Below are 15,445 nucleotides of genomic sequence, written 5' to 3' on the forward strand. Positions count from 1 at the left end.
TGGGTTAGTTTTCTGTGACTGTGGTTTTCATTCTGTCTGCCCTCTGATGGATAAGGGTAAGAGACTTGTGGAAGCTTCCTTATAAAAGAGACTGACTGTGGGGGAACCTGGATCTTGTTCTGATGGGTGGCACCATGCTCAGTAAATCTTTAATCCAATTTTCTGTTGATGGGCAGAGTTGCATTTCCCCCCCTCTAGTTTGGCCTGATGCCAAACTACAGTAGTGGTAATAGTGGCAATGGCAACCTCCTTCAAAAGGACTTATGCCCACACTGTTGAATTCAGTGTCCGTGCCAGATGGTCAACACCAAAGTCAGATTGATTATATTCTTGCAACCAAAGATGGAGAAGCTCTTTACAGTCAGCAAAAACAAGACCGGGAGCTGACTGTGGCTCGGATCATGAACTCCTTATTGCCAAATTCAGACTTAAACTGAAGAAGGTAGGGATAACCACTAGACCATTCAGGTATGACCTAAATCAAATCCCTTATGAATATACAGTGGAAGTGAGAAATAGATTTAAGGGACTAGATCTGATAGACAGAGAGCCTGATGAACTATGGACAGAGGTTCGTGACATTGTACAGGAGACAGGGATCAAGACCATCCCCATGGAAAAGAAATGCAAAAAGGCAAAATGGTTGTCTGAGGAGGACTTACAAATAGCTGTGAAATGAAGAGAAGCTAAAAGCAAAGGAGAACAAAAGAAAGATATTCCCATTTGAATGCAGAGTTCCAAAGAATAGCAAGGAGAGATAAGAAAGCCTTCCTCAGCGATCAATGCAAAGAAATAGAGGAAAACAACAGAATGGGAAAGACTAGAGATCTCTTCAAGAAAATTAGATGGACTCTTCCTGAGCAGTTTTGCTAATTTGCAGCAGCTGGACAATGTTCCTCATTGATACCTGTCTGTCGGCATAATCGTCACATCACCTCTCTGCTCTTGAGCCTAGTGGGCCTCTAGGCAAAATGTCCCTGCCCATGGGGATGTACCGCCGGGCATTCAGCTATGATGATGCCCTCGAGGACCCTACGCCCATGACTCCTCCTCCATCGGACATGGGCAGCATCCCCTGGAAGCCAGTGATTCCAGAGCGCAAGTATCAGCACCTCGCCAAGGTGGAGGAGGGAGAGCCCGGCGTCTCCCCGCGTGCCCCGGCCCCGCCGTCGGCCAGCGACAGTGAGAAGGCCCCTGTGGTGAAGGCCAAAGCTACCCACGTCATCATGAGCTCTTTGATCACAAAACAGACCCAGGAGAACATTCAGCGTTTTGAGCAACAGGCAGGGCTGCGAGATGCTGGCTACACCCCTCACAAGGGCCTCACCACTGAGGAGACCAAGTACCTTCGAGTGGCAGAAGCACTCCACAAACTAAAGCTCCAGAGTGGAGAGACAGCAAGAGAGGAGAGGCAGCCAGCCTCCACGCAGTCCACCCCGAGCAGCAGTCCCCAGGCCTCTCCTAAGCAGAAGACCAGAGGCTGGTTCACTTCTGGTTCTTCCACAGCCTTACCTGGCCCCAGTCTTAGCACCATGGATTCTGGAAGCGGGGATAAAGACAGAAGCTCGACCGATAAATGGAGCCTCTTTGGACCAAGATCGCTCCAGAAGTCTGAGTCAGGAGGCTTTGCCATCCAAGCCTACCGAGGAGCTCAGAAGCCTTCTCCAATGGAAGTGATGCGCGCACAAGCCGCCCGAAGGGCGGAGGAGCCAGCAGCGTCCGAGCCGCCCAAGATGGACATCCCAGCGATGGACGGGACGAGACAGCTGCCGCGGGCCCACAGCCTCAAGCCCCGCAACCTGAATGTTCTCACACCCACTGGCTTCTAGAGCTTTCTGTCCCAGGGACGCTGCATTGAGGGTGTCGAGCCCAGCTCCCTTTACCGTGGCTATGACATAGGAAAAGTTTTGTCTTTGTGAAAATCAAACTGAGGCTAGGTAGAGACATAATTGGTTTTTGCGAAACATTAGTGCAAAGCTTATCCTTGTGTGGAAAAGCCATTTTTGTACTGCTCTAGCTTTAGATTAAACTTGAGCAGTAACGTATGGGGACCTTCCTAGAACTTGGGCCACCGCTTACCAGGTGACTGTCTGCGATGTTCCAAAACCAAGGCTTTGGGATTCCTTCAGCACTGTCCAGATGCGCATGGACAGACCACGGCGTAGGGACGTCCGCCGACGAGTGCAGGCGGCTTCGGCCCTCATGGCTGTGCTGGCGCTGGGTGCTCCAGTCTGCTGTTAGGGAACCCTAGACCCGCTGGAGATGTGGGTGCAGCTTGGAGCCAGCCGGGCAGGGACCCCCCGTTTGTGCTGGCACCAGCCTCCTCGCGTTCTGGGGGACCTCACGGGCCCCTGAGTCCCGCAGCCAGCCCTTCCTCTGGGACCTCTGGGGCCCATGCTGCGGGAGGGGTGCTTCTCTTCTGTGTGTCACAGAACAAACACTAGTCTTAACATATCCTTTGTTGCACTTTAAAGTGAGATTAATTTAACTTCCATTTGGTTGAAAACTTCCTAAGGAGAAAATATAGTCTACTGGCTTGCTATAGATAAATGGATGTTAAACTTTTTTAAAAAAGAGGTGGCAACTGCGGTTTGGATATAGTCTTGAGGTTCATATGAAACTAGTGTCACTCTATTTTGATTTTCTTGTTCAGGCTAAGGCTTGAAAATTTTTTTCCTGGGAGGTGGAAGAATTAAAATATTTCTGTATGCAATCATTTTCCCCTCAAATGAGCCTCATACTTTGTAAACATGTACCTCACTGAGGAAAGGAACTGGGGAAGCCACTTTTTCACTTCTCTTCACTGTGTACATGTACAACCACTGTCTTCAACGCTGCCTCCCATTCCTGCTGTCTTTTGCTTTGGACGTTACTGTGTCTACTCAAGGAGCTTGAGCTGACCTTCCCCCAGAGGCACCCTGGAGTCTCAAATGATCAGAATTAATTTATTTGTGTCTTCTGTTATGCTTGTATCTCTTACTTGTTTTGACAATAAAAATCCTTACTACTTTCTCAAAAAAAAAAAAAAAAAGAAAATTAGAGATACCAAGGGAACACTTCATGCAAAGATGGGCTCAATAAAGGACAGAAATGGTATGGACCTAAAAGAAGCAGAAGATATTAAGAAGAGGTGGCAAGAATACACAGAAGAACTGTACAAAAAAGATCTTCACAACCCAGATAATCACAATGGTGTGATCACTCACCTAGAGCCAGACATCCTGGAATGTGAAGTCAAATGGGCCTTAAGAAGCATCACTGTGAACAAAGCTAGTGGGTGTGATGGAATTCCAGTTGAGCTATTTCAAATCTTGAAAGATGATGTTGTGAAAGTGCTGCACTCAATATGCCAGCAAATTTGGAAAACTCAGCAGTGGCCACAGAACTGGAAAAGGTCAGTTTTCATTCCAATCCCTAAGAAAGGCAATCCCAAAGAATGCTCAAACTACCACACAATTGCACTCATCTCACACGCTAGTAAAGTAATGCTCAAAATTCTCCAAGCCAGGCTTCAGCAATACGTGAACCGAGAACTTCCAGATGTTCAAGTTGGTTTTAGAAAAGGCAGAGGAACCAGAGATCAAATTGCCAACATCTGCTGGATCATCAAAAAAGCAAGAGAGTTCCAGAAAAACATCTATTTCTGCTTTATTGACTATGCCAAAGCCTTTGACTGTGTGGATCACAACAAACTGTGGAAAATTCATGAAGGAAGAGATGGGAATACCAGACCACCTGACCTGCCTCTTGAGAAACCTGTATGCAGGTCAGGAAGCAACAGTTAGAACTGGACATGGAACAACAGACTGGTTCCAAATAGGAAAAGGAGTACATCAAGGCTGTATATTGTCACCCTGCTTATTTAACTTATATGCAGAGTACATCATGAGAAATGCTAGGCTGGAAGAAGCACAAGCTGGAATCAAGATTGCTGGGAGAAATATCAATAACCTCAGATATGCAGATGACACCACCCTTATAGCAGAAAGTGAAGAGAAACTAAAAAGCCTCTTGATGAAAATGAAAGAGGAGTGAAAAAGTTGGCTTAAAGCTTAACATTCAGAAAACTAAGATCATGGCATCTGGTCCCATCACCTCATGGGAAATAGATGGGGAGACAGTGGAAACAGTGTCAGACTTTATTTTGGGGGGCTCCAAAATCACTGCAGATGGTGACTGCAGCCATGAAATTAAAAGACGCTTACTCCTTGGAAGGAAAGTTATGACCAACCTAGATAGCATATTAAAAAGCAGAGACATTACTTTGCCAACAAAGGTCCGTCTGTCAAGGCTATGGTTTTTCCAATGGTCATGTATGGATGTGAGAGTTGGACTGTGAAGAAAGCTGAGCACTGAAGAATTGATGCTTTTGAACTGTGGTGTTGGAGAAGACTCTTGAGAGTCCCTTGGACTGCAAGGAGATCCAACCAGTCCATCCTAAAGGAAATAAGTCCTGGGTGTTCATTGGAAGGACTGATGCTGAAGCTGAAACTCCAATACTTTGGCCACCTCATGTGAAGAGTTGACTCATTGGAAAAGACCCTGATTCTGGGAGGGATTGGAGGCAGGAGGAGAAGGGGGTGACAGAGGATGAGATGGTTGGATGGCATCACCGACTTGATGGGCATGAATTTGAGTAAACTCCGGGAGTTGGTGATAGACAGGGAGGCCTGGCATGCTGTGATTCACGGGGTCACAAAGAGTCAGACACAACTGAGCGAACTGAACTGGACTGACCCCACAGCAGGCCTCTGTCAACCCACGCCTCTGCCAGAGACTCCTGTACACACACAGGCAAGTCTGGCTCAGTCTCTTGTGGGGTCACTGCTCCTTTCTCCTGGGTCCTGGTGCACACAAGGTTTTGTTTGTGCCCTCCAAGAGTCTGTTTCTCCAGTCCTGTGGAAGTTCTGTAATCAAATCCCACTGGCCTTCAAAGTCAAATTCCCTGGGGGTTTCAGTCCCTTTGCCAGATCCCCAGGTTGGGAAATCTCCTGTGGGTCCTAGAACTTCCCTAACAGTGTGAGGGTTTCTTTGGTATAATAGTTCTGCAGTTTTTGGGTTGTCTGCTCAGTGGTTCTATGGTGGCGCTAATGGCAACCTCCTCCAAGAGGGCCGATGCCACACACTGCGTGTCTCAGGTCTGCTGCAGCCAGAGCCCCTGTCCCCATGGCAGGCCACTGCTGACCCGTGCCTCTGCAGGAGACACTCAAACACTCAAAGGCAGGTCTGGCTCAGTCTCTGGGGGTCTCTGCATCCTGGTTGCACACAAGATTTTATTTGAGTCCTCCAAGCATCTCCGGCAGGTATGGGTTTTGATTTTAAACACTATTTTGCCCCTCCTACCATCTTGTGGCTTTGCCCTTGGATGTGAGGTATCTTTTTTGGTGGGATCCAACATTTTCCTGCAGATGGTTGTTCAGCAGCTAGTTGCAATTTTGGAGTTCTTGCAGGAGAAGATGAGCACACATCCTTTTACTCTGCCATCTTGGATTCATTATTGAAGGAAGTGAAAAGAAAGTGAAAGTCACTCAGTTGTGTCCAACTCTTTGCAACCCCATGGACTGTAGTCTGCCAGGCTCCTCTGTCCATGGAATTCTCCAGACCAAAAATACTAGAGTGAGCAGCCGTTACCTTCTTTAGGGGTTCTTCCCAACCCAGGGATCGAACCCAGGTCTCCCGCATTGCAGGTGGATTCTTTGCCATCTGAGCCAACCAGGGAAGCCAAATTATTGAAGAAACAGACTGCCATTCTCAGTAGTGCAATATATTTGCAGTCTTAGCTTCAGATAATAACATAGAACAGTTACAGAATAAGGAAGAAAAAAGCATGGGACATCTCAACTGATAGAGAAAAATATTTAGTAATGCTCAATACCAATTTATAAATCAAAAAGTTATTAGCAAACTGGAAGAAGAAATGAATTTTCATAACTCGATAACTTGCAGTCAGTCTTATAATCCTGATGGAGAAACTTTAGACACACTCCTTTCAAGATTGGTAACAAGACGAGAATGTCCATTATACAGATACTGTTGAAGATACTGGCAGAGGTTCCAATAGCAAAGGAGAAAAAGTAAAGATAAGAATTAAGGAGAAAGCAGTTTTTAAAATTATCATTTACAGATTAAAAAATTATCTACCCAGAAAAACTAAATGGATTCCTCAAACAAAGTATTAGAGCTAAGAAAGATCATTCTCCAAGCTTTCAGTTACAAGATCAACCTTCAGTAGCATTTTTATACATCACATACACAGAATACAAATGCATAACCATTTGATAAATGGACTGGATGCTGCAGAAACATTTCACAAAATTCAAGATTCATTCATGTTAGAAGTTAACATCAACCTGACAGTAAAATGATCCTCCTCAATGTGATAAATTAAGAAAAAAAAATAAAAGAAATACAAAAAACCTGTTTAAACTTGGTGGTTAAATGTGAGTTGTTGAATTGTTTCCTCTGGACCAGAAACAAGACAAAGATGCCTGCTCACTCCTCTTCCAAACATTAGTGGAGGTTCTGTGCAACAAATCAAGGTAACAAAATGACATGAGGATTGGAAAGGAAGATATAAAACTGCAATTATTTGCTGACAACATGATGTCCATAAGGAAAGCTAGATTAAATATTAGAACTAATAAGCAAATTCATCAAAGTCACTGGAAAAAAGGTCAGTATTTAAAAACCAATTTTATTTCTTTATATCATCAAGTCAAGTAGAAAATTAAATTTTAGAACATTTTAGTAATATCAAAAATTATCAAATACCTAGGAATGGATCCTATCAAAGATATGCAAGGTCTTTATAAGGAAAACTGGTAAATATTAATGAGAAAAATTTAATGAAAACTAAATAAATGAAGAGATATACCATGCTTGTGTATTGAAAGTCTCCATATTACAGTGATATTGGTTTATTCCAAGTTGTTCTATACATTCAATACCATTTTACCCACTACAAAATCTAACAAGGGGTGTGTGTAGGGGAGCAATGTGTGTGTTTGAATTGACAAATATATTCTTTTCATTAGTTAAACGTTTTATTTTGCATTGGGGTATAGCCGATTAACAAGCAATGTTGTGATAGTTTCAGGTGAACAGTGAAGGGACTCAGCCATACATACACATGTATCCATTCTCCCCAAAACTCCCCTCCCATCCAGGCTGCCACATAACATTGAGCGTTGTCGCCTGTGCTCTACAATAGATGCCTTGTTGGTTATCTATTTTAAACATAGCAGTGTGTACATGTCCATGACAAGTACATCCTTAAATACATATGTTAATAGAAAAGGCCAGGAAAAGGCAAAATAATGCTGAAAATTAAGGACAAAGTTGAAGGATAAACTCTGCTAACTGGTGTTGGGCCAAATACAGATGAATATAGATGGAACAATGGAACCAAATAGAGTCCAAAAGCAGACTCACACATAAAAAGACACTTGATACATGGCAAAAATGGCACTGCAGATCAATAGGAAAATGGTGGTCTTTCCACTAAATTGTGCTGGGCCAGCTACATACTCATTTGGAGCATAATGAATCTCCTCCATTACTACCCCATAACTTCAGTCTCAAGGAGTATAATTCTAAATGTGAAAGGTAAGGAGTAAAACTTCTAGAAGAAAACACAGATTATCTTCATGATCTTGAGATTGCAAATTTATTAAACAGAACCCAAAAAAGCAATAATCATAAAGGAAAAGACTGATAAACTGTTGACATACTGTGTTATAATTAGGAACTTCTGCTCAATCAAAGACATCATCATGAGATTTAGAAGGCAAATCATAGAGTGAGATAAAATATTGGCAACACATGTATAAATGACAAAGAGCTTATATCCAGAAAATACATGATATTCTCACAAATTAATAACAAATAGCAAGACTTTCAATAAGCACTTCACAAAAGAAACTATCCAAGTGACCAATAAACACAAATAGGTTTTTATCCCCGTTAGTCATCAGGGAAGTATGATTAAAACCACAATGATGTATCAGTGGACACCCAGCAGAATGGGTAAAATTAAAGACACTGACTAAACTAGACATGCTTGCTGAGTCGCTTTGGTTGTGCCCGACTCTGTCACCCCAGGGACAGCAGCCCACCAGGCTGTTCTCTCATGGGATTCTCCAGGCACGAATACTGGAGTGGGTTGCCATGCCTTCCTCCAGGGAACCATCCCAACCCAAAACTAGATATAGCAAGATGTAAAGTGATAGAAACCTTCATTTATTGCTGGCAAGAGGTATCGATTCTACCACCATTTTGAAAATTTATGTGCTATATTAACAATAGTAAACATATGTAGCAATTTTGCTTCTAGATTTATACTCAACAAAACATATACATGTGTATCTAGTCAAGAAGCTCCACAGAAGCATTATTTGTAATTGTCACAGACTGGTAACAAGCCAAATGTCCACCAAGATCAAAATGGATAAATTGCGGTATAACAGTACAATGAACTAGTATACAACAATGAAAACAAACTAATCTATATGAATCAAGACAAATGATTCTCAGACACAGATTGTTGATTAAAAGAAGTCAGACACACAAAAAAGGCATAGTATATGATTTCATTTATATGAAATCCAAAAATAGCCACACTTAATCAGTTCATATTGTAAATCAGGATAGCATTTATCTTTGGGGGAAAAGAAGAGAATAGCAAATCAGGGGATCCACAAAGGGGGCCCTGGCACCAGGAAGCCCTCTGCTTCCTGACATGGTGCTTATCATGTGATTGTAGTTACTTCATAAAAATTCGTTGACATGATCTTGCTTTTGTGCAAAATCTAATAATAATAGTCAAACTTGGATTTCCCTGGTGGCACAGTGGATGAGAATCAGCCTGTCAATGCATGGGACACAGGGTTGATCCCTGGTCTGGGGGGATTCCACAAGCCACGGAGCAACTAAGGCCACGGGCCACAACTACTGAGTCTGAGCGCTGCAACTACTGACGCCCGCGCACCCAGAGCCTGTGCTCCACAAGAGAAGACCCCTGCAGTGAGAAGCCCACGCACCACAATGAGGAGTAGCCCCTGCTTGCCGCAACTAGAGAAAGCCCGTGCACAGCAACGAAGACCCAGCACAGCCAAACACAAATAAATAAAAACAGTCAAACTCATAGGGGCAGAGAGTAGAACGGTGGCTGCTTAGGGGTTGGGAAAGTGGGGAGATGTTTGTCAAGGGGTCCACGCTTTTAGTTATGCAAGGTAACTAAGCCCCGGACACCATGGTGACTGCAGTTAACAGTAAGGGATTGTATTCTTGAAATTTACTAATAGATATTAAGTGTTCTCCCCACAAACACACACGAAATTCATAACTGTGTGAGGTGGTGGATTTGTTAATCAGCTGGACTGTGGTGATCATTTCATCATGCATACAAATATGAAAACATCAAGTGACATACTTTAATCCTATACAATTTGTATTTCTCAATTATACCTCAATAAAGATGGGGGAAACTCATTTAGCTATACCTGTATGACATCTGGAACAGACTGCAGGGAGATATTTGCAGCTCGCATGCAGGGAATGGAGCAGGATATAGAATATATGTTTAAAATAGCTCCAACAAATCAATTTGGAAAAGATCAACAACTCAAGAGTAGCTGGGAATAAAGATAGAAACACATTTCATGGGAGAGAAAATGCAATAAAATATAGGACTATACAAACATGAACCAATGTCCAACTTCACTAGAAAAAAATGCACCCAAAGCAAAAATATAAATTTTTCAGGAACTCACATTTCTATGGGTTGAATTCCACCTCCCTAGAACCTACATGTTGAAGTCCTAATCCTCGGTTCCTCAAATTCTGTTTGTAGAGAAAGGGTCTTTTAGGAGGCAATTATGTTAAAAATAAGATCATTAGGGTCAGCCCTAATCTGATCTGACTGTTGTCACCCCCAAAAGAGAATATGCATATTTACATACATGTGTATGTGGTTATTATAAACCTTACTGATATAAAGAATGTGTAACACAATTTACAAATTTTAAGATATACAATATCTTTGTTGTCGATTCTATATAGCCAATTGACTCTGACACAATACTTGCTTGATTTTTGGTGAACTCTTGTATTCACAGCCAACCTATGGTTTCCGGTGATAAATGAATGTAGTTGTGAGACAAACGTTATTTGAGATTTTCCTTGATGTGGTATTCCATTGTGTGTATATATACTTATGCACACAATGGAATACTACTTAGCCATAAAGAATAAAATTTTGTCATTTGCAACAACATGGGTAAACTTGGATGCTAAATGATACCACTCACTTACGGAATATACAAAACACAACAAACTAGTGAATATAACAAAAAAGAAGCATATTCACCAATGTTAAGAGCATAGGGGTGAAGAATTAAGAGGTACAAACTACTGGGTGTAAGAGAGGCTCACGGATGCATTGTACAACATGGGGAATGTAGCCAATATTTTGTAATAACTGTAAATGAACTATAACCTTTAAAAATTGTATAAAAATTAAAAGTTAATTTAAAAAGACAAAAATAAAGCAATGAAGTTGTGTGTTGAAACTTTTTTGCCAATGATGTGAGTCACTTTTGCTCAATCAGACAGTACTTTTATTAAATATTGGAAGAAATTTCCTCAGTGTTCTTGGGCTATTCACGGTGGCTGTAGAAATGTGTGTTCAGTCCCTTAGTCATGTCTGACTCTTTGCAACCCAATGGGCTGCAGCATCCCAGGCTTCCCTGTCCTTCACCATCTCCCAGAGCATGCTCAAACTCATGTCCATTGATTTGGTGATGCCATCTAACCATCTCATCCTCTGTCGTCCTCTTCTCCTCCTGCCTTCAAACTTTCCCAGCATCTAGGTCTTTTCCAATGAGTCGACTGTTTGCATCAAGTGATGGAAGTTTTGGAGCTTCAGTTGAGTCATAGATAATAGCAAAATGTAGTAAAGTAATTAGTATTTTTTGTTTTACTGAAAATTTTTTACAATTTAATTTTTAATCATGGCTGTGTTTAACAACTGGCTTACATAATTCCTGGAAATTTCAATCAGTTCTCATGACCTGATGTGAGTTTGCACAGGCACACATGAATTAAGCAATCTAGCACACACAAGGATGTGCTGGCATGCCAGCCCTGCCCTGACCCTCCTATTGGAACTGGCCTTGTCCTCACCCCATTATGATAGAAGCCAGGGGGGCATCTTGGTGCCATGTGACACCCACCCCCCCACCGCCCCAGGCCAGAGCTGGCTAGGTCAGATTGAACACATGTAACCTAAGAAGACAAGTTCGATTTTAGACTGAGTCAGAGTCCCTATTTCTCAGGATTAGAACCGAGATTCAGAGAAAGTGGCCAGAAGGTAACTAGGCAGAAGAGAGACCCGTGGAGTGAAACGTGGAGTTTGTCCATGGTGGAAAACCAGTGCTAGGATGAATCGTCACAAGCTCTCTTTGCTCGGGTCATAAATCTATCCCCATTCTGAACCTTCCTTGATTGTTCAGATTTCCCCTTTTTATTTATGTATTTTTTCCATCTTTGCTCTATCCTCACCTGCCTGCCCATCTTTGAGCTAGAACCAAAAATCTAAGATAGCTGTTGCATCACTCACTCTGACTGGATGTTGCCTGCACACAAACAGGGAGATGGCCAGGTTCCACCTGCCTGTGTGAGGAATGCCCGTGGGCACCATCCAGGTTGAAACAAAGGTCCGTTTGGCTGATGCCCGAGCCACGCAGTCCTTCCTGAGCGTCATACACAGAGCACCAGAGTGTGCTCTCAGGGGAGGCAGAGATACCCCAAGGAGAATGGGAAGGATGAGTCATCCACAGGACCACAGGGCTTTCCATGAGACGCCATGAAATGTCAGAAAGACAGGCCCACAAAATTCATTTAGATGCTGAAACTGACGTCAGCTCACCTGCTCATTCATTTGTCCTATGGTAGAAAGCCTGCAACATACCACTACAAGCCTCCCGACTCCTAGAAAACCTTTGATCTTGGCATCTTTTCCGTGAAAAGATAAATCTGGAGTAAATGTTATGCAAACTGAAAGCAGGTGAAGATTTTGAGTATTTGTTTCCTAAAACTTCTTCCTTCGTACTAACTAAACTATGGGCTTCCCAGGTGGTGCTAGTGGTAAAGAACCATCTGCCAATGCAGAAGACATAAGAGATGTGGGTTCAATCCCTGGGTCAGGAAGGATCCCCTGGAGGAGGGCATGGCAACCCAGTCCAGTATTCTTGCCTGGAGAATCCCATGGACAGCAGAGCCTGGTGGGCTACAGCCTATAGAGACACAAAGAGTTAAAGACGACTGAAGTGATTTAGCACAACTACTAAACGAAAGGCAACTACACCATCCCAGGTCAAAGAAATGAACTTTATTGGAAGAGAAAGTAAATGTAGGCAGTGTATGCATTTATAAAATACATGTGAGATAGGGACTTTCTGGTGGCCCAGTGGTTAAGACTCTGCATTCCCAATGCAGGGGGCATGGGTTCAATCTCTGGTTGGGGAACTAAGATCCTGCATGTGACATGGCCAGAAACACATGTGGTGGTTGATTTTATGTGTCAACTTGATCGGACCACGAGTACCCACTTAGTCAAACATGATGCAGTGTCTGACTTTATTTTTCTGGGCTCCAAAATCACTGCAGATGGTGACTGCAGCCATGAAATGAAAAGACGCTTACTCCTTGGAAAGAAAGTTATGACCAACCTAGACAACATATTAAAAAGCAGACATTACTTTGCCAACAAAAGTCCGTCTAGTCAAGGCTATGGTTTTTCCAGTGGTCACGTATGGATGTGAGAGTTGGACTATAAAGAAAGCTGAGCACCGAAGAACTGATGCTTTTGAACTGTGGTGTTGGAGAAGACTCTTGAGAGTCCCTTGGACTGCAAGGAGATCCAACCAGTCCATCCTAAAGGAAATCAATCCTGAATATTCATTGGAAGGACTGATGTTGAAGCTGAAACTCCAATACTTTGGCCACCTGATGCGAAGAGTTGACTCATTGGAAAAGACCCTGATGCTGGGAGGGATTGGGGGCAGGAGGAGAAGGGGACGACAGAGGATGAGATGGTTGGATGGCATCACTGACTCAATGGACATGGGTTTGGGTAGACTCTGGGAGTTGGTGATGGACAGGGAGGCCTGGTGTGCTGTGGTTCATGGGGTCGCAAAGAGTCAGACACAACTGAGCAACTGAACTGAACTGAACTGATGCAGGATATGTCTGTGAAGGTGTGTTTCTGGATGAAACTAATATTTTGAATCTGTAGACAGAATAAAAAGCAGATATCTCTCCCCAATGTGGGTGGGCCTCATTCAGTCCACTGATGGCCTGAATGGAACAGAAAGGCTGACACACCAGGAAACTCCTCCTGCCTGATTGTCCTGAGCTCGGACGCTCGTTCCTTGCTGCTTTCAGACTGGAACACAGAGCATCAACTCTCCAGGTTCTCAGGCCTCCAGGCTTGGATGAGAGCTACAGCACTGGGCGTCCTGGGTCCTCAGCTTGCCACCCACAGATGCAGGGACTTCTCAGCCTCCATAATCTTGGGAGCCATACACACACAGAGAGAGACACACACCCTGTTGGTTTCGTTTCTCTGGAGAACCTTGAACAGTACAATATGTGCATGTAGATATGTTGTGGTTGCTGTCGTTCAGTCACTAAGTCACACCCAACTCTTCGCGACCCCATGGGCTGCAGCACCCCAGGCTTCCCTGTCCTTCACCATCTCCTGGAGCTTGCTCAAACTCATGTCCATTGAGTCAATGATGCCATCCAACCATCTCATCCTCTGTCGCCCTCTTCTCCTGCCTTCAATCTTTCCCAGCATCAGGGTCTTTTCCAATGAGTTGGCTCTTCACATCAGGTGGCCAAAGTATTGGAGCTTCAGCTTCAGCATCAGTCCTTCCAATGAATATTCAGGATTGATTTCCTTTAGGATTGACTGGTTTGATCTCCTTGCAGTCCAAGGGACTCTCAAGAGTCTTCTCCTGACTGCAGCCATGAATTTACAAGATGCTTGCTCCTTGGAAGGAAAGCTGTGACAAACCTAGACAGCATATTAGAAAGCAGAGACATCATTTTGCCTACAAAGGTCCGTATAGTCAAAGCTATGGCTTTCCCAGTAATCCTGTAGGGATGTGAGAGTTGGACCATTAGGAAGTCTGAGCACCGAAGGACTGATGCTTTCAAATTGTACAATATGTTCCTTCTCTGTAAAACAACGATACCTCACAGGGATGCTGCCAGGCTCACATAACATAACGAGTTCACTCACTCACTCATTCATTCAACATTCAGTGGGTACCAGTAAAGCATAGAAAAGCCCTTGTGAGGCACCCAGATCCTGGCTGGAGGCTGGGAACAAGTTCTTGACGCTATACATATTGTTGCTCATGCAAGTAATTGTTTCTATTCATTGCTCTATGTGGCAGTGGGCAGTTTATAAACAATGTGATTAGAAAGGAAGGCAATTTAGGATTTAACTGTATGAAATTTCAGGAAGCCACACCCCAGGGCCTGAAAAAAAAATACACCTGGTTGGAAGGCAGCTGAGTCAAGTTTGGGGGCCTTTCTTGGGTGCCACCCTGAAGGGCCCCAGTCAGCTTCAGCGTCCCAGACTCTGAACTTGAAGAACACATGGAAGTCTCATTTTAGGCAAAAGGCTTAAACACACCATTTTGGACGGCTTTGCTTCATTCAAGACTAATTTTCACAGATTTGTTTAAAAGGATTTATATCAAATTATGTGCATAAGGTGAAGTGAAATTCATAATTTTTCAGTGGTTTTGGTCTCATTGTTTAGTCTCTAAGTCATGTCCAACTCTCTGCAACCCCATGGACTGTAGCCTGCCAGGCTCCTCTGTCCATGGAATTTCCCAGGCAAGAATACTGGAGTGGATTGTCATTTCTTTCTCCAGGGGATCTTCCCAATGCAAGGATAGAACCCATGTCTCCTGCATTGTGGGAAGATTCTTTACCACTGAGCCACAAATTTTTTATTGTATTGTTTCAAAAACTTCCATACTTAAATTTTTATAAGATGCATCTGGTTGTGCATTGTCTGGTCCAGGCTCTCTGACACTGATCCTGGATTGGACCCCTTAGAGTCTGTGCTCCACCCACCTGAAGGCCCTCTCCTCCTGGGCCCTGGGCAGCCCATCAGTGCCTGACCCCATGTCACTCATTTCCAGGGCTGTGGGGCCCTGCCTGTCCTGGGCTGGCTGCTCCTTCCACAAGTGTGGTTCCAAGGTCTTGGTTTAAAAAAAAAAAGGCCCCTGATCCGTCCCCAGGATGCACTTCCAGAACTCCACTCCCTTAAAATTTTCTCCACTTTCTCGTGTCTGTGGCTCAGAGTTTGTGTGCACTTCACTGTTCAGTTACTAAGTTGTGTCCAGCTCTTTGCAGCCCCGTGGAC

At 43.6% G+C, this 15,445-nt stretch overlaps 1 pseudogene; it reads left to right on the forward strand.

The window, feature by feature from the left end:
• The first annotated feature begins 933 nt into the window (after nucleotides 1-933).
• Nucleotides 934-2,017, forward strand: LOC110140426 (putative monooxygenase p33MONOX pseudogene; annotated as a pseudogene).
• Nucleotides 2,018-15,445: the final 13,428 nt, after the last annotated feature.

The sequence above is a fragment of the Odocoileus virginianus genome, unplaced genomic scaffold (assembly GCF_023699985.2).
Source record: "Odocoileus virginianus isolate 20LAN1187 ecotype Illinois unplaced genomic scaffold, Ovbor_1.2 Unplaced_Contig_4, whole genome shotgun sequence".
NCBI lineage: Eukaryota > Metazoa > Chordata > Mammalia > Artiodactyla > Cervidae > Odocoileus > Odocoileus virginianus.